This window comes from Scyliorhinus torazame, chromosome 6 (assembly GCF_047496885.1).
Source record: "Scyliorhinus torazame isolate Kashiwa2021f chromosome 6, sScyTor2.1, whole genome shotgun sequence".
Classification (NCBI taxonomy): Eukaryota; Metazoa; Chordata; class Chondrichthyes; order Carcharhiniformes; family Scyliorhinidae; genus Scyliorhinus; species Scyliorhinus torazame.
The window spans coordinates 58592664-58609379 of NC_092712.1; positions in this window are offsets into that span (position 1 = coordinate 58592664).

Consider the following 16716-nt stretch of genomic DNA (forward strand, 5'->3'; position numbering starts at 1 on the left):
CTTTTTGAATAGGGACTTCGCATTAATGTGTTTCCAATCCACCCGGATCCTTCCAGAATCCAGGGAATTCTGAACTATCAAAACCAATGCATCCACTATCTCTGCACCCTTATAGAGTCATAGGTGTTTACAGCATGGAAACAAGTCCTTTGGCCCAGCTTGTCCATGGTGCCCAGTTTCTATCACTAAGATGTCTCACATGCCCGCATTTGGCCCATATCCCTCTATACCCACCCTGCCCATGTAACTGTCTATGATTTTTAAAGGAAAAATTTATTCCCGTCTCTACCACTGCCTCTGGCAGCTCTTTCCAGATGCTCACCACCCTCTGTGTGAAGAAATCTCCCCCCTGGTCTCTTTTGTATCTCTCCCCTCCCACCTTAAACCTATGCCCTCTAGTTCTAGACTCCTCTACCTTTGGGAAAAGATGTTGACTATCTACCTTTTTAAATGCCGCCCCGATCTTAACCCCCCCCTCCCACCAGACCCCCCAACACCCAACTTACCTTATCTAAGCCCTTCATTATTTTATTGATCTCTATAAGATCAACCTCTAAGCCTCTTACACTCCAGAGAAAAAAGCCCCAGCCTATCCAGCCTCTCCTTATAGCTCAGACCATCAAGTCCTGGTAGCATCCTCGTAAATCTCTTCTGCACTCTTTCTAGTTTAACAATATCCTTCCTATAATACGGTGACCAGAACTGAACACAGTATTCCATGTGTGTTCTTACCAATGTATTGTACAACTTCAATAAGACGTCCCATATTCTGTATTCAATATTCTGACCAATAAAACCTAGCATGCTGAATGCCTTCTTCACCACCCTGTCCACCTGCGACTCCACCTTCAAGGAGCTATGAGCCAGTACCCCTAGATCTCTTTGTTCTGTAACTGTCCCCAACTCCCTACCATTAACTGAGTAGGTCCTGCCCTGATTTGATCGACAAAAATGCATCACCTCACATTTATCCAAATTAAACTCCATCTGCCATTCCTCAGCCCACTGGCCCAATTGATCAAGATCCTGTTGCAATCTTATATGACCTTCTTCACTATCCACTATACCACCAATCTTGGTGTCATCTGCAAACTTACTAACCATGCCTCCTACATTCTCATCCGAACTCTTAATACCTTAGGGTGCAGGCCGTCAGGTCCTGGAGACCTATCTGCCCTTAATCCCATCAGTTTATTCACTACCTTCTCCCTAGTGATAGTTATTGCACCAAGTTCCTCTACATTAACTAGTTTTTGGATCATTTTTATTATCTTCTACCGTGAACACAAGAGGCAAAATTGGTTCAGTGCCTCCGCCATCTGTGTTCCCCATTATTACCTGACCAGTATCGTCCTCTAAAGGGCCAACATTTACTTTAGCTGTTCTCTTCCTCTTTTTATACTTATAGAAGTTTTTGGTGTCAGTGTTTATGTTTTCTGCTGATTTCCTTTCATAGTGCATCTTAACTCTTCTGATTTTCTTTTTAGTAGCCTTTTGCTGAACCTTAAAGTTCTCCCAAATCCTCCAGCTTACCACTAGCTTTTGCAGTATAGTATGTGGCCTGGTTCGCGCCGCAGCAGCTCGCCGTGGACAAGGGGAGCGGCTTTAAACGCTTCCTCACGACTCACTCCGGTCAAAACATAAGCATGGCAGCGCGGAGACCTGCCCCTCGATTTGGCAATGCCGCCCTTGCAAGGTTTCTGGAGCCTGAGGATGCGAGATGGGGCAGGGAACCAACGAGGGAGTCAGAGGACCAGCAGCAGGGTCACCAATACCACCTGGGAGGCAGCGGCAGCAGCTGTCAGAGCAGGCAGCGTGACCAGGAGGACCAGCATCCACTGTAGGAAGACCAATGACCTCCACTGGCCTGCAAGGGAAAGTTATCACGTTTCTCCTGGCATCAGTTCTGCCTGCCACCCCTCAAATTCCCAACCGCTCCCCCCCCCCCCCAAATACCGGGCTGACACCTCTCACCCTCCCCACATCCAAACCTCAGCACACCCTGGCACCCTCAGCACAACCCCTTCATGTCCAGTTGCGGTGTCCACACCCTCGCCGCCACCTGTCCTCCATCCTTCTGCGGGTCCTCCCTGGGCTCATCCTCCATCCCTTCCTGGTCTGCCTTCTCCTCAGCCAAGGCTGCATGTCCCTCCTCCTCTTCCAGCATGCTGCCCTGCTGTTGCGCCAGGTTGTGGAGGGCAAAGCAGGAGACCCTCTGGGGTGGGGGGTGTACAGCTCAATGACAGCACGGGTGAGCCTTTATATCGGATCTCCCTCTCGGTCTCCAGCCTCCCCATTAGCGTCATCAGCCGGTACCCCTTATCCCCCAAGAGCCAACCCGTCACCCTGGGCTGATCCTTGAAGATGCCGGAGATCTCCTGGGAAGCATCCATGATCCGGAGGCGGTGATTGCACACGAGCTGAACATTCAGGCAGTGGAACCCCTTCCTGTTAATGAAGGGCACTCTGATTTTCTAGTGTGCGCAAGGTGACATGCGTGCCATCAATTACCCCTGTTGCTAATTGTGTTCTCTCTTAATTTGGCTCTGTTTAATTACGTTTGCTCAAGAGTCACCAGGTATCTTTCGATACCGCCACAAGGTTCAAAACCGAATACTGATCAAAGACTCGATAGAGCAGTTAGTAAGTTCAAAATCAATGCTCATTTATTTACACACACAGTCAAATATACTCGTGCAGAAAACTCTACAAACTAAACTATCACTACTGCTAAAAGCTTATACTTAGCTTTGGGTGCCCACTCAGTCAGAGGAACAATGGCCGTTGCTCGGTTCTGAGGCTGCTGGGGTTGAGCTGTTTACAGGATAGCAACTCAGCGTGTCTATCTCATGGCGGGCGTTGACTTGGAACTTACTTGGTCTGGAGCAGCTTTGGCGGGTCTCTCCTCGCTGAGAGCCAAGGCCAAGAGAGCGAATCTCTCTTGGGGAGTCCTTTTTGTACTCGAAAGGGCTTCGCGCGCTTTTGGACAGGCCTTGAACTTGGCCCCAATTAATTGGGCCATTTCCCAATCGTTCTTATCGATTTTCCTCCAATAGAGGGGTGGGTTCCCTGGTTGCTGGGCGTGTCCTGAGTGGCCGTTGGTCTGCTTTGTTTTAGTCTCCTCTGGCGCCGAGATGTCTGTCTTAGCATTGTTTCCCTAAATGTTGCCTTTTGTTCCCGGGGATGGCTCATTAGTATGTAGATTGTTCTGCAGTTTTGGTCTTGTCTGGGAGCTATAGCTCCAATCAACAGACAAACCTTGCACCTGCTTGCTTTCTCGGTATTGTCCAATTTTCCCTGCATTCTTTGCAAAGTGTCCATTTTGTAATCGGGACGTGGCCATCCCAGATGGCTACACCCCCACCCCAGACCTGGTGCATCTCAGTGGTGGTGGAGAATCCTGAAGCTTGGGCACCTTGATGGGCTTGGTCCAGTTCAAAGTTGATAAAAGTCTGCTGCCTGGGCATACAGGGTATCTGTGACCCTCCGGGCCTATTTGTGATTATAGCTTGTGGTATGCCAGACAGGTCCTTGCTCAAGCCCTGGATTGAATCGGTGGCATAGAAATCAACAGCTGTGGTGATCTTCACGGCCGCCAGGAGCAGGTGTCCTCTTCATCCATGGGGTGCCAAGGTCAGGAGGATGTGACAGTGGTGCCGCACTGTCTCTTTGTTGAGACAGAGTCTCCTGTGGCACATGCTGTCATCTCTTCTAAAGACAAACAAAGCCATGGGCCGCCGCTTGTCTGGGTTCCCTTCGGCCTGGTGGGTGCTAGATCTTCAAGGTGTGCGGCAGCCCCCTGCACACGAGGTGATGCATCCAGTCTGCATCGTGCTGCTACCTTCTGCGGCGTCTGGCCGCCTGGGCTCCCACCAGCACTGCGGGGACATCTTCCACCACCCATTTTGATATCTGTAAGGAATTGGAGGAGAGAGACCGATAATCAGTTAGGGTTTCAACCCCAGACCCTCAATCCGCCAAGCCTCCCCCACCTGTACGTGTCCCGCCTTCTCTGAGAGTCATCCATACAGCCAGTTGTGCTGGAGAACCTCACTCTGCTCACTCACTCACGGCCACATCAGGAGCTCTTAGACTCCAGAGTCCTGCCAGAAACATTAGGGAGACCGTGCTGGGATACCCTCCCCTGATCCACACACTCCCCCTTTTGGTTGTGAGGATATCCCCAGTGCTGAAGCCCAGCTCCTGAGTGTTTGATTGTTGGCCGCTGCCTCTATGGTGCTGACAACTCTAGAGTTCAGGCAAAATGTTCAGGCTTCGAAGTTTGATTGAAATGCGATGCAATGACTTCCGGTTGCGGCGATGCGGAGCTAAGCCGCACATTTCGGCAGCTCCCGCTATAACGGACGCAACGGAAATGTTTTGATTAAATCCCGTGTGGGAAGGTGAAGTAAGGTCCCCCCTTACGTTGTATGGCGGAGAGTCGGAGAAAGAGGCTCCGGAGCAGCGGCAAAAACGAGGGTGAAAAAACAAGATGGCGGAGGGCGGAGATCGAGCAGCGTGGGGGCCGGACCAGTAGGAGTTCCTCAAGCGCTGCGTGGAGGAGCTTAAAAAGGAGGTGCTGGCGCCAATGCTGTTGGCGATTGAGGGGCTGAAGGAGACCCAGAAGACTCAGGCGGTGGAGCTTCGCGAGGTGAGGGATAAAACGAATGAGAACGAGGATGAGATTCTGGGCCTGGCGGTAAAGATGGAGGTGCACGAGGCGGTGCACAGGAGGTGGGCCGAGAGACTCGAGGTCCTGGAGAACAGGTCGAGGAGGAAGAATCTCCGGATTCTGGGTCTCCCTGAAGGAATGGAGGGAGCTGATGCCAGGGCGTATGTGAGTACGATGCTCCAGTCGCTGATGGGTGCGGAGGCCTCTCCGAGCCCCCTGGAGCTGGAAGGGGCTCACCGGGTCCTGGCGAGAAGACCCAAGGCTGATGAGCCGCCAAGGGCGATAGTGGCAAGGTTCCATCGTTTCGCGGACAAAGAAAGTGTGCTGAGATAGGCCAAGAAGGTGCGGAGCAGTAGATGGGAGAATGCGGTGATCCAAGTCTACCAGGATTGGAGCGCGGAGGTGGCAAGGAGGAGAGCTGGCTTCAACCGGGCCGAGGCGGTGCTGCACAAAAAAAGAGTCAGGTTCGGCATGCTGCAGCCTGCGCGACTGTGGGTCACTTATCAGGACCGACACCATTATTTTGAAACGCCAGAAGAGGCTTGGACCTTTACCCAAACGGAAAAATTGGACTTGAACTGAGGGGCTGTGGTTGTGGGGGGGATGTTGGTTGTATACAGGGTTGTAAATATGGGTAAAGAATGCTTCATGGGTGGGATGTTGGATGGGGATGTGGGTAGAGTTCTGGTTAAAATTCTTTTTTTTCTGTTGACAAGGTAGTGGGGAATGTGGGTGTCGGTGCTGGAGGGAGGCGAGTCTCGGCGATGGGGGAAACTGGGATAATGGCCGCAACAGGAGCTGCGCCACAGGGGGCGGGGCTGGCTCAGGAAAGCGTGGGCTTTTTCCCACGCTAAGGGGAGGTGGGGGGGTGGGATGGAGGAAGGTAAGGAGGAGGAGGAGAGACTCCCACACAGGGGAGATCAACGGGAAGGCGGGGGAAGCCGGGGTCAGCAGAAGTCAGCTGACTCACGGAAGTAATATGGGGGGAGCAAAAGTGCTAGATGCGGATCTAGCGGGGAGGTGGGGGAGGAAAGGGGGGGGGGGAAAGAGGGGGAACAATAGGGTTGCTGCTGCACTGTCCAAGGGGGAACTGAAAATGGAAGAGATTGTCGGGGCGGGGGTTCCCCGTCTGGGGGACTGGAGGGTGCGGGAGGCGTGGGCACGGGACTGGCCTAAGATGGGAGATGGCTAGTCGGCGGGGGGGGGGGGGCAGGTAACCCCCCAATCCGGCTGATCACGTGGAATGTGAGAGGCCTAAATGGGCTGGTTAAGAGGGCCCGAGTGTTCGCGCACCTAAAAGGACTGAAGGCAGACGTGGCCATGCTCCTGGAGACACATCTGAAGGTGGCAGATCATGTCAGTTTAAGGAAGGGATGGGTAGGACAGGCGTTCCATTCGGGGCTGGATGCGAAGAATAGAGGGGTGGCAATATTGGTGGGGAAGCGGGTGTTGTTTGAGGCCAAGAACGTAGTAGCGGACAATGGAGGCCGATACGTGATGGTGAGCGGTAGGTTGCAGGGGACGGAGGTGGTATTGGTGAATGTATACGCCCCGAACTGGGACGATGCTGGATTCATGAAACGAATGTTGGGGCGTATTCCGGACCTGGAGGTAGGGAGCTTGATAATGGGTGGGGATTTTAACACGGTGTTGGACCCAGCATTAGATCGTCCCAGATCTAGGACGGGGAAGAGGCCGGCTGCGGCCAAGGTGCTCAGGGGGTTTATGGATCATTTGGGGGGGGGGGGGGGGGGGGGGGAGAGTAGATCCGTGGAGATTTGCCAGGCGTTTGGCCAGAGAATTTTCTTTTTTCTCCCACGAACATAAGGCCTACTCCCGGATAGATTTTTTTGTTCTGGGCAGGGCATTGATCCCGAAAGTGGAGGGAACGGAGTATTCGGCCATAGCCATTTCAGACCACGCCCTGCACTGGGTGGAACTAGAGCTGGGGGAGGAGAGGGACCGTCGCCCGTTGTGGCGGTTGGATGTGGGACTGCTGGCAGACGAGGAAGTGTGCGGGAGGGGGCGGGGGTGCATCGAAAGGTATCTGGAGGCCAATGACAACGGGGAGGTGCAGGTGGGAGTAGTATGGGAGGCACTGAAGGCGGTGGTCAGGGCAGAGTTAATCTCCATCAGGGCTCATAGGGTGAAGAGAGAGGGCTGGGAAAGGGAGAGGTTAGTGGGGGAGACTTTAGGAGTGGACAGGAGATATGCAGAGGCCCCTGATGAGGGACTACTCAGGAAGAGATGAAGTCTCCAGACGGAGTTCGACTTGTTGACCAGAGGGAAGGCAGAGGCACAGTGGAGGAAGGCACAGGGGGCGATATATGAATATGGGGAGAAGGCGAGTCGGATGCTGGCACATCAGCTCCATAAGAGGATGGCAGCTAGGGAAATAGGTGGAGTCAAGGATGACAGGGGAACTACGGTGCGGAGTGCGGTGAAAGTGAATGAGGCATTCAAGGCCTTTTACGAGGAGCTGTATAGGTCCCAGCCCCCAGGGGGAAGAGAGGGGATGCGACGATTCTTGGACCAACTGAGGTTCCCGAGGATGGAGGAGCAGGAGGTGGCTGGTTTGGGGGCGCCAATTGGGGTGGAGGAGCTGGTTAAAGGACTGGGGAGCGTGCAGGCAGGGAAGGCCCCGGGGCTAGATGGGTTCCCGGTGGAGTTTTATAGGAAGTATGTAGACCTGTTAGCCCCGTTGCTGGTAAGGACCTTAAATGAAGCAAGGGAGTGGGGGACCCTGCCCCCGACAATGTCGGAGGTGACGATCTCTTTGATCTTGAAGCGGGATAAGGACCCACTGCAATGCAGGTCGTATAGACCGATCTCGCTCCTCAACGTAAATGCTAAGTTGCTGGCAAAAATGTTGGCTACGAGGATTGAGGACTGTGTCCCAGGGGTGATTCACGAGGACCAGACGGGATTCGTAAAGGGTAGGCAGCTAAACACCAATGTGCGAAGGCTCCTAAATGTGATTATGATGTCATCGGTGGAGGAAGAGGCGGAGATAGTGACAGCCATGGACGCGGAGAAGGCCTTTGACCGAGTAGAGTGGGAGTATCTCTGGGAAGTGTTGAGGAGGTTTGGGTTCAGGGGAGGGTTTATTAGTTGGGTTAAGCTCCTGTATAGAGCCCCGGTGGCGAGTGTGGTCACGAACCGGCAGAGGTTGGAGTATTTCCGGCTGTATCGAGGGACGAGGCAGGGGTGCCCCCTGTCCCCTCTGCTGTTTGCATTAGCAATTGAACCTTTGGCCATGGCGCTAAGGGAGTCGGGGAAATGGAAGGGGGTGGTCCGAGGGGGAGAGGAACATCGAGTGTCGCTGTACGCAGGCGCCCTGTTGTTGTATGTGGCGGATCCAGCGGAGGGGATGGTTGAGGTCATGCAGATCCTAAGGGAGTTTGGGGACTTCTCGGGCTACAAGCTCAATGTAGGGAAGAGTGAGCTCTTTGTGGTGCAGCCGGGGATCAGGGAAGAGGGATAGACGACCTACCGTTGAGGAGGGCGGAAAGGAGCTTTCGATACTTGGGGATTCAGGTAGCTAGGAGCTGGGGGGGCACTGCACAAACTTAACTTGACGAGGCTGGTGGAGCAGTTGGAGGAGGATTGTAAAAGGTGGGACATGTTGCCACTCTCGCTGGCGGGCAGGGTACAGTCGATTAAAATGGTGGTCCTCCCGAGGTTTCTTTTTGTATTCCAATGCCTCCCAATTGTGATTACCAAGGCCTTCTTTAAGAGGGTGAGCAGGAGCATTCTGGGATTTGTGTGGGCAAGTAAGACCCCGAGGGTAAGGAGGGGGTTCCTGGAGTGTAGCAGAGATAGAGGAGGGCTGGCGTTGCCGAATCTGGGTGGCTACTACTGGGCAGCCAACGTGGCGATGATCCGCAAGTGGGTGATGGAGGGAGTGGGGGAAGCGTGGAAGAGGTTGGAGATGGCGTCCTGCAAAGGAACGAGCCTGGGGGCGCTGGTGACGGCACCGCTGCCGCTCTCGCCGACAAGGTACACCACGAGCCCGGTGGTGGCGGCAACACTAAAGATCTGGGGCCAGTGGAGACGACACAGGGGAGCGCTGGGAGCCTCGGTGTGGTCCCCGATCAGGGATAACCATCGGTTTTTCCCAGGAAGGATGGACGGGGGGGGGTTTCAGAGCTGGCATCGGGCAGGGATTAGAAGAATGGGGGACCTGTTCATCGATGGGACGTTTGCGAGTTTAGGGGCGCTAGAGGAGAAGTTTGGGCTACCCCCGGGAAATGCCTTCAGGTACATGCAAGTGAGGGCGTTTGTGAGGCGGCAGGTGAGGGAATTCCTGCTGCTCCCGGCACAGGGGATTCAAGACAGGGTGATTTTAGGCGTATGGGTCGGGGAGGGCAAGGTGTCGGCAATATACCAGGAGATGAGAGAAGAGGGGGAGGCTTTGGTCGAGGAGCTGAAAGGTAAATGGGAAGAGGAGCTGGGGGAGGAGATTGAGGAGGGGCTATGGGCTGATGCCCTAAGTAGGGTTAATTCCTCTTCCTCGTGTGCGAGGCTTAGCCTGATACAGTTTAAGGTAGTTCACAGAGCGCATATGACGGGGGCGAGGCTGAGTAGGTTCTTTAGGTGGGAGGTGCTCCGGAATTCCGGCGAACCATGTCCATATGTTTTGGTCATGCCCGGCACTGGAAGGGTTCTGGAGAGGAGTTGCGGGAACAGTATCTAAGGTGGTGAAAGTCCGGGTCAAGCCAAGCTGGGGGCTAGCATTATTTGGAGTAGTGGACAAGCCGGGAGTGCAGGAGGCGAAAGAGGCCGGCATTCTGGCTTTTGCGTCCCTAGTAGCCCGGCGAAGGATCTTGTTAATGTGGAAGGAGGCGAAGCCCCCCAGCGTGGAGGCCTGGATAAATGATATGGCTGGGTTTATCAAGTTGGAAAGGATAAAGTTTGCCTTGAGAGGGTCTGCGCAGGGGTTCCACAGGCGGTGGCAACCGTTCCTGGACTATCTCGCGGAGCGTTAGATGAAGGTCGGACAGCAGCAACAGCAATCCAGGGGGGGGGGGGGGGGGGGGGGGGGAAGGAAGGGGGGGGAAGGTTTTTTTTTTCTGGGGGGCATATGAGCAAGAAAACACATGAATGATCCGGAAAACTGACATGTACGGGAGGAATCCAATGTACAAAGTTCTGTATCATAGTGACTTGCCATGTTCATGTCTTGCTATGCGAGCTTTCTTTCTTTTTTGTTACGGGGGGGGGGATTTGTATGGTTGAAAATGTTGTTAAAAATTTCTTAATAAACATATTTAAAAAACAAGAAATATGATGCAATAATCATCGTCTGAGACATGGCACATGTATCCACAAAAAGCCACTTGAGAATATTTTGTTTATTAAATGGGCAACAGTAACAAAGATTTGAAAATCAACTACATAACATTCTACATATCGCACTAATCATTAATCAACAAGGAACCATCACCGTTCCATATTGGTACCAATACAAAGCTATATCAGCTCATTTTCACCCAATAAAACACACGGGGAACGATTCACAGTTTCAGAGACTTAAATGCTGACACCGGACTGAATCAAAGAACAAAGAACGGTACAGCACAGGAACAGGCCCTTCGACTCTTCAAGCCTCCGCCGATCATGTGTCCTTTCTAGACCTGCATCCTTTTATACCCCGTCTCTTCATGTGTTTATCTAGATAAGTCTTAAAGGTCACTAACATACGAATCGGTGGACTTCTGCGAACAGCAAAATTGGTGCTGGTCCCGGAGCAATTCAACAACCTTCAATGGGCTAGCACCGGCACCACGTGGAACACGGGCGATTCCAATGAAAAATGATGCAGGATTAGCCGGGGCCTGGATTGACACTCGAGAGGCTGACAAGCTGCAACCACTTATTAGCATCCCACTCCCCACACACACTCATCCCAGTCAATACGATGGCAGCGCGGAGTTCTGGTTCGTAGACACAGAGCGCGAGACCCTGCTGGACACCATGGAGAGACGGGCCACCCTTTATCTAGGGGTGGGAAATGGCTAGTCTCCTCCTCAGTTCCACTCAGCAGCCATTGCAGCAGTTTCACATTTTTATAAAAGGATTGCTAAAGGACGCCAGCGTGATTTCTCGCTGGCGAGTCGGTTGATTCCCGGGAGGCTGCTGCGTTCGACTTCAGCCTCACTAATGAGATTGGAATGAATGAGAGTTTATGATATTCTTGCGATCGTTGGACCAGATCCGGAACTCACCACCAGGAGTGGGCCGGGTGAATTGCAAACTGGTTTGCGCCCGGCCGGGGATTTTGGCCTTTCCTGCCATTTACCCGGCCCACCCAATTCCGCTTCCAGAGCAACGGTAGTTGAATGATGCCCGCTGACTCCCAGAATGGATCAGATTTATTTCTTTACTTTAGCTTTTAGAGCGAGTTTATTTTTCTTTTAAATTCTATCCTACTTTACTCGTGCTTTGTCCCTATGACGACTTTCGTTTGACACACTGCATATGGACTGCAGTGGTTCAGGAAGGCACTCACCACAACAACCTATTCAAATCCACTCCTGCTTTGTAAACATCCTTACTAAATGACTTTATGTAAACATCCACTTGAAGCAGTTCTAAACTCATTACCATATCAAATGCACAACTTAATCTCAGTCACTCTGTCTCTGCTGCAATTTCCACTAACACATCCCCAACAGTTTTAAAGAAATGACAAGATTATCATCAACAGTTTCTTGGGATTTGCACACATTGTCTTGGACTCGGTCTTCTCACCCTCAAGACTGAATGTAAAATTCAGCCATATTATGATCACTGCTACCTCGGGGTGCCTTCATTATGAGGTCATCAATTAATACTATCTCATTGCACAATATCAGGTCCAGTATCACCTTCCCTCTGGTTGGCTCCAGAATGTGCTTTTCACAGAAAACATTCTATGACCTCCTCATCCACGCTACCATTGCCTATCTGATTTTTCCAATCTGTATGTAGATTAAATATGATTATGATGATTATTATCACCCTGATTATCCCTGCACTTTTCTGAAAAGCTCCCATTATCTGTTCTTTTATACTCAGTCATGTAGTTACGATTTGGGGGCCAGATACATAACTCCCACAAATGGCTTCCTGCCGTTATTATTTATCGTCTCAAACTGCTTCTACATTCTGGTTTCCTGCATTTAGTCAACCCTCTGCAATGTGCTAATAAGCATTAGTAGTTAACAGAGCCCCTCCACCTTTTTCTGACTTCCCACCCTTCCTAAATATCATGGCCATTTCCATATGAACTTGTGTCTCTAAATAACAAGTTCTTGTAACTTTGTTTGTGTTCTTGGTTGTGGGATTTTAAGTAATCAAGAGGATAAAAGAGAAGTGATAATTTTCTATTTTGACATTTTGGAGGTGAAATGTTAGCCTGGCTACTAGGAAGCCTGCCTGTTCTTTTTGTTTAAACTTATTGGCCAGAATTATCCGACTGTTGGGATTCTCTGTTCCCGCCAGCAGTGCACCCCCGTCCGCAGGTTTCCAGCAGCATGGGCTGGATTCAATAGGAATTTTTGTCCAGAGGCTCGGAATCTGACTGAGACCCAGCTGAGTCCTGGGATCCAGCAGGCCTCCGACTGCCGGCTCCCTTGGATGTTGCTGCCTTCATTTTATGTGCTTCAGCAACTGGTATGGTGCTCACCAGACTGTGCCCCAGATGCCTGTCCAGTAATGTCACCCACCGGGATGTGTGGCTCTGCCCTGGTGGAAAGTGGGGGTGATAGCTGTGGCACCTCGATGGTGGTGTCCTCGGAGCTCTCCTTTGAGGTGGTCTCTTGGGTGGTGGTGGTGGTGGGGGGAGAGACGATTCAGGATAGCCTGGCCTCATCAGATAGAGATCCTGAGAGACAATAGACATGTGGTCAGTGAGAGGGAAGGATCATTTTGTGGGACATGAACTACTCACTTGAGACAGGTCATCTGGGTGAAAGGGCAGTGGATCCTCACCTTAGGGCAAACTCGCTGTCAGTGACTGCTCTCTCCTCGGGCAACCCTACGATCTCCAGGGCCTGATCCTCAGAGGGGGTGAGGACACGGATCTTAGACTCCACCCCTCGTCTTGGTCCTTTCCCACTTATTATGGGATATCTTCTCCTGCGGGGACAAAGAGCGGACATGGTGAGCCGCATGCTTAATGGGTCAGGGGTCTATAGTAGGTGGCATGTGTGGGTACCTAGACATGAAGGGGCTGTACTGGTTGGTGCGTTCGTGGGTGCCAGATGGCTCTGAGGAGCAAGCACGAAGATCAGATATTGGAAGGGTGCGAGATGTCAGCCAGTGACCTGGAGGGGTTTGGGAATTTCAGGGGTAGCAGGTGGAATTGATGCCAGGAGAGAGGTGGTAACTTACCCTTCCAGCTCGGTGGAGGTCATTGGTTTTCTTCTGACATTTGATGACAGTCCGCCTGGTCATGCTGCCCACACTGACAATCACTGCCAGTCTCCCAGGTGGCATTGCTGACCCTGCTCCTTGTCCTCTGACCCCGCCTTGGGGGAACATTATGTCCTGCCTCACATCCACAACATCGAGGAGCCATGTCGGCATCCACAAAGCGTGGAGCATGTCTGCGTGCTGTCATGCTTGTGTGCTGACTGGGAGGGCGTGGTGAGGGAGCGTTTAAAAGCAGCTCCCCCTTGTTAGTGACAGGACGCTGAGGCGCGAGTCAGGCAAATCAGACGGCGAGACAGCCAGTAATGGCGAGAAGCTCATGAGGGCTTATTTCCAATCTTGCCAATGTGGCCATCGAGAACCACCCCACCAAATGCCCAAAATTACATTAGAAATGTTTGCATTGAGCATTTCGAAAGGACTGGGTGAGACAATAGAGAGATCAAAGGGAAAGAAGGTATTTATGTAGATGTCGAAGCCTATAAGGGGGTATCTGTTTTAGATCTCGGCAGACAGCAGGAAAAGCTAGTCAACTCCCAGCAAGCAGGGTGAACAAGCCAGATTGACAAAAACAGTCACCCAAAGAGAAATTAAAGGCACTGGTGGTAAAAATGACAGGACTTCAATAGATTTTAAACTGCATAACGAGTTGCTGAGTAGATACAGGGAAGGTAAGTGCTGAAGGTAGATTAGGATTGTGTGGCATGTCTTAAAAGTATTGGTAGCGTGTGAAGCTATTGTTGTGTTTAAGTGTAATTCTACTTTTATTTTACATTTTTCTATTTCTTAATACACATTTACTTTACTATAATATCATCACAATTAGTCGGGGATATAATTTCTGGATTTCAAAACTTTTCTTTATACTGCACAAAAAGAAATGAGGCATATTTCAAGTTTTGGGGGATTTGAGCTTCTCGGCATTTACCAGCAGCCACGCATTAACAACGAGTATTTTAAACTTAAATAAGGACAATTACAAGGGCATGAAAACATCGCTTGCTAAAGTGAATGTGATTAAGGGATAAATCAATATAAGATGCCTTACAACACCAGGTTAAAGTCCAACAGGTTTGTTTCAAATCACTAGCTTTTGGAACACTGCTCCTTCCTCAAGTAAATGAAGAGGTAGGTACCAGGAACATATATATATATAAACGCTTCGGAAGCTAGCGATTTGAAACAAATCTGGTGGACTTTAACCTGGTGTTGTAAGACTTCTTTCTGTGCCCACCCTAGTCCAACGCCGGCATCTCCACATCATCAGAATACATAGAATAGACTCATTTCCAATGGGAGGACCCATCATCTGTGGTTAACTAAAAAAGTTAAAGACAGTATTAAACTTAGAGAAAAAGCATATATTTGCACAGATCAGAAGATTGGAAAGAACATAAAGAAATTCAAAGAGAATGGCAAAAAGATTGATAAGGTGGGAAAATTTAGAGCACAAAAGAAAGTCAGTTAGTGTTATAAAGACGGATAGTAAGACTTTCTAGAGGTAACAAAGTGAGCTTTGGTCCTACAGGAAGTGCGTCGGGGAATTGATAATGGAAAGTAGGGAGATGGCGAATAAATTAAACATCAGACTTCACTATACAGGTCATAAGTAACCTCCCAGTGTAATATCCTGCATGGACCACACGGGGCTGGCTTGACCCATGTGGCTCGAGATTGAGCTTCCCCGCTAACTATGGAGTTATTACAATGTGTATATAAGGTCGGCCAGATAGGAACCAACCGACAGAGAGAGAGAGGACCCCAGAGAACTCTAACCAGGTTCCTATGCAGGGGCTGTTTAGCACAGGGCTAAATCGCTGGCTTTGAAAGCAGACCAAGGCAGGCCAGCAGCACTGTTCGATTCCCGTAACAGCCTCCCGGAACAGGTGCCGGACTGTGGCGACTAGGGGCTTTTCACAGTAACTTCATTTGAAGCCTACTTGTGACAATAAGCGATTTTCATTTATCATTTCACTTTTCATGTATACAGTCCTGGTTATAAATAAACATCTACTTTGTCTGACCCTCTCGCCTTTATTAAACCCAGATATAGCTGTAAATCAGGAAATGGAAGGGAGGGAAGAACTCAGGAAAATTACAATCACCACGGAAGTGGTATTGAGAAAATGTTTTGAGCTGTGGGCTGACAATCCCAGAATCCAGTTGGACTTCTCCCAAGGTCTTGAAAGAAGTGGCTAATCTGATAGTTCATGTATTGGCTTTAATTTGCCAAAATTCTCTAGAAAGGTTTTATTAGATTGGAAGATAGAAAATGTAACCCCTTTATTCAAAAAGGGAGGGAGAGAGAAAGCAGGAAACCACAGGTTAGTTAGCCCAAAATCTGTCGTAGCGAAAATGTTAGAAAGTCAATATTAAAAATGCTACAGCAGGACACTTCGAAAAACAATCAAGGTAATCAGGCAGAGTCAACATGGTTTTGTGAAAGAGAAATCGTGTTTAACCAATTTATTGGAGTTCTTTGAAGTAGTTGCATGTGCTGTGGATAAAGGGGAACCCGCGGATGTACAGGATTGAGATTTCCAGAAGGCGTTTGATATGGTGCCACATCAAAAGGTTATTGCGGAATATAAAAGCTCATGGTGTAGGGAGCAACATATTGGCATGGATTGGAGATTGGTTAGCAAACAAGAAATAGTTGGCATAATGGGTCTTTTTCTGGTTGGCGAGATGTGATGACTGGTGTGCCACAGTAATTAACGCTGGGGCCTCACCATTATACAATTTATATAAATGACTTGGATGAAGATACTAAAGATATGGTTGCTAAATTTGATGACGACGCAAACATAGGAAAGTTAAGTTGGGAGATTTCCGGTGATGTGAGGGTTAGAAGCACACGAGGTGGCTCCCGCTGGAGACCTGACCTTTCTACCCATTCCCTGGTGCCACGGGTCTTTAACTTACTGGAAAAAACTTGGAAATTAACTGGGTGGATTTTGTAAGGGCCACGAAGAATCCAGCACGAGTTTTAAGGATACAAAGTAATAACGTTTATTTACTATAATAATATATACACACAACAGTAGCAGTAACTTCCCTTGCTACCTTCGCCTTCCTGCTGGTTCCTGAACTGGCCAGCTTATTTATAGTAGGAGTTTCTCCGACCCCCTCATTGGGGAAGCTCATACTCCCACAGGATTGTGGGATAGTCATTAGTCCCCAGCCAATCGTAAGTAGGCAGGTTATAACATCCCTCCCCCCCCCAAAGTCCAAGGAACCCACCGAAGACCCTGGCGAAGGAAGGCGTCGGACTCGTTTGGCCGCAGGCCGGACACCATTTGCACGCGGCGCTGGATCAGGCGGCGTGTAACGAGACGGAGACCGGCGCTTCTGTGATGAACGGCGCGGTTGTACATCCACGGCCCGTGGACCCGAGGATTCCCCCTCTGATGCATCCTGTGTCTCCATCTCGGAGTCAGAGTCTGCTGCCTCCGTCATGTCAGCGTCTCTATCTCCATTCGGTCCCGTAACGACCTGCGCAGGCTTCGAGTGAGGCACCAGTGGAAGATTTTGAGGACTACCTTCCCTTGTCTCTGGTCTCTGTGGCTGTTGAAATGAGCTCCGGGGGCGGGGAATCTTTTGAGGGGATAGTCTTCTGGACCGGACGT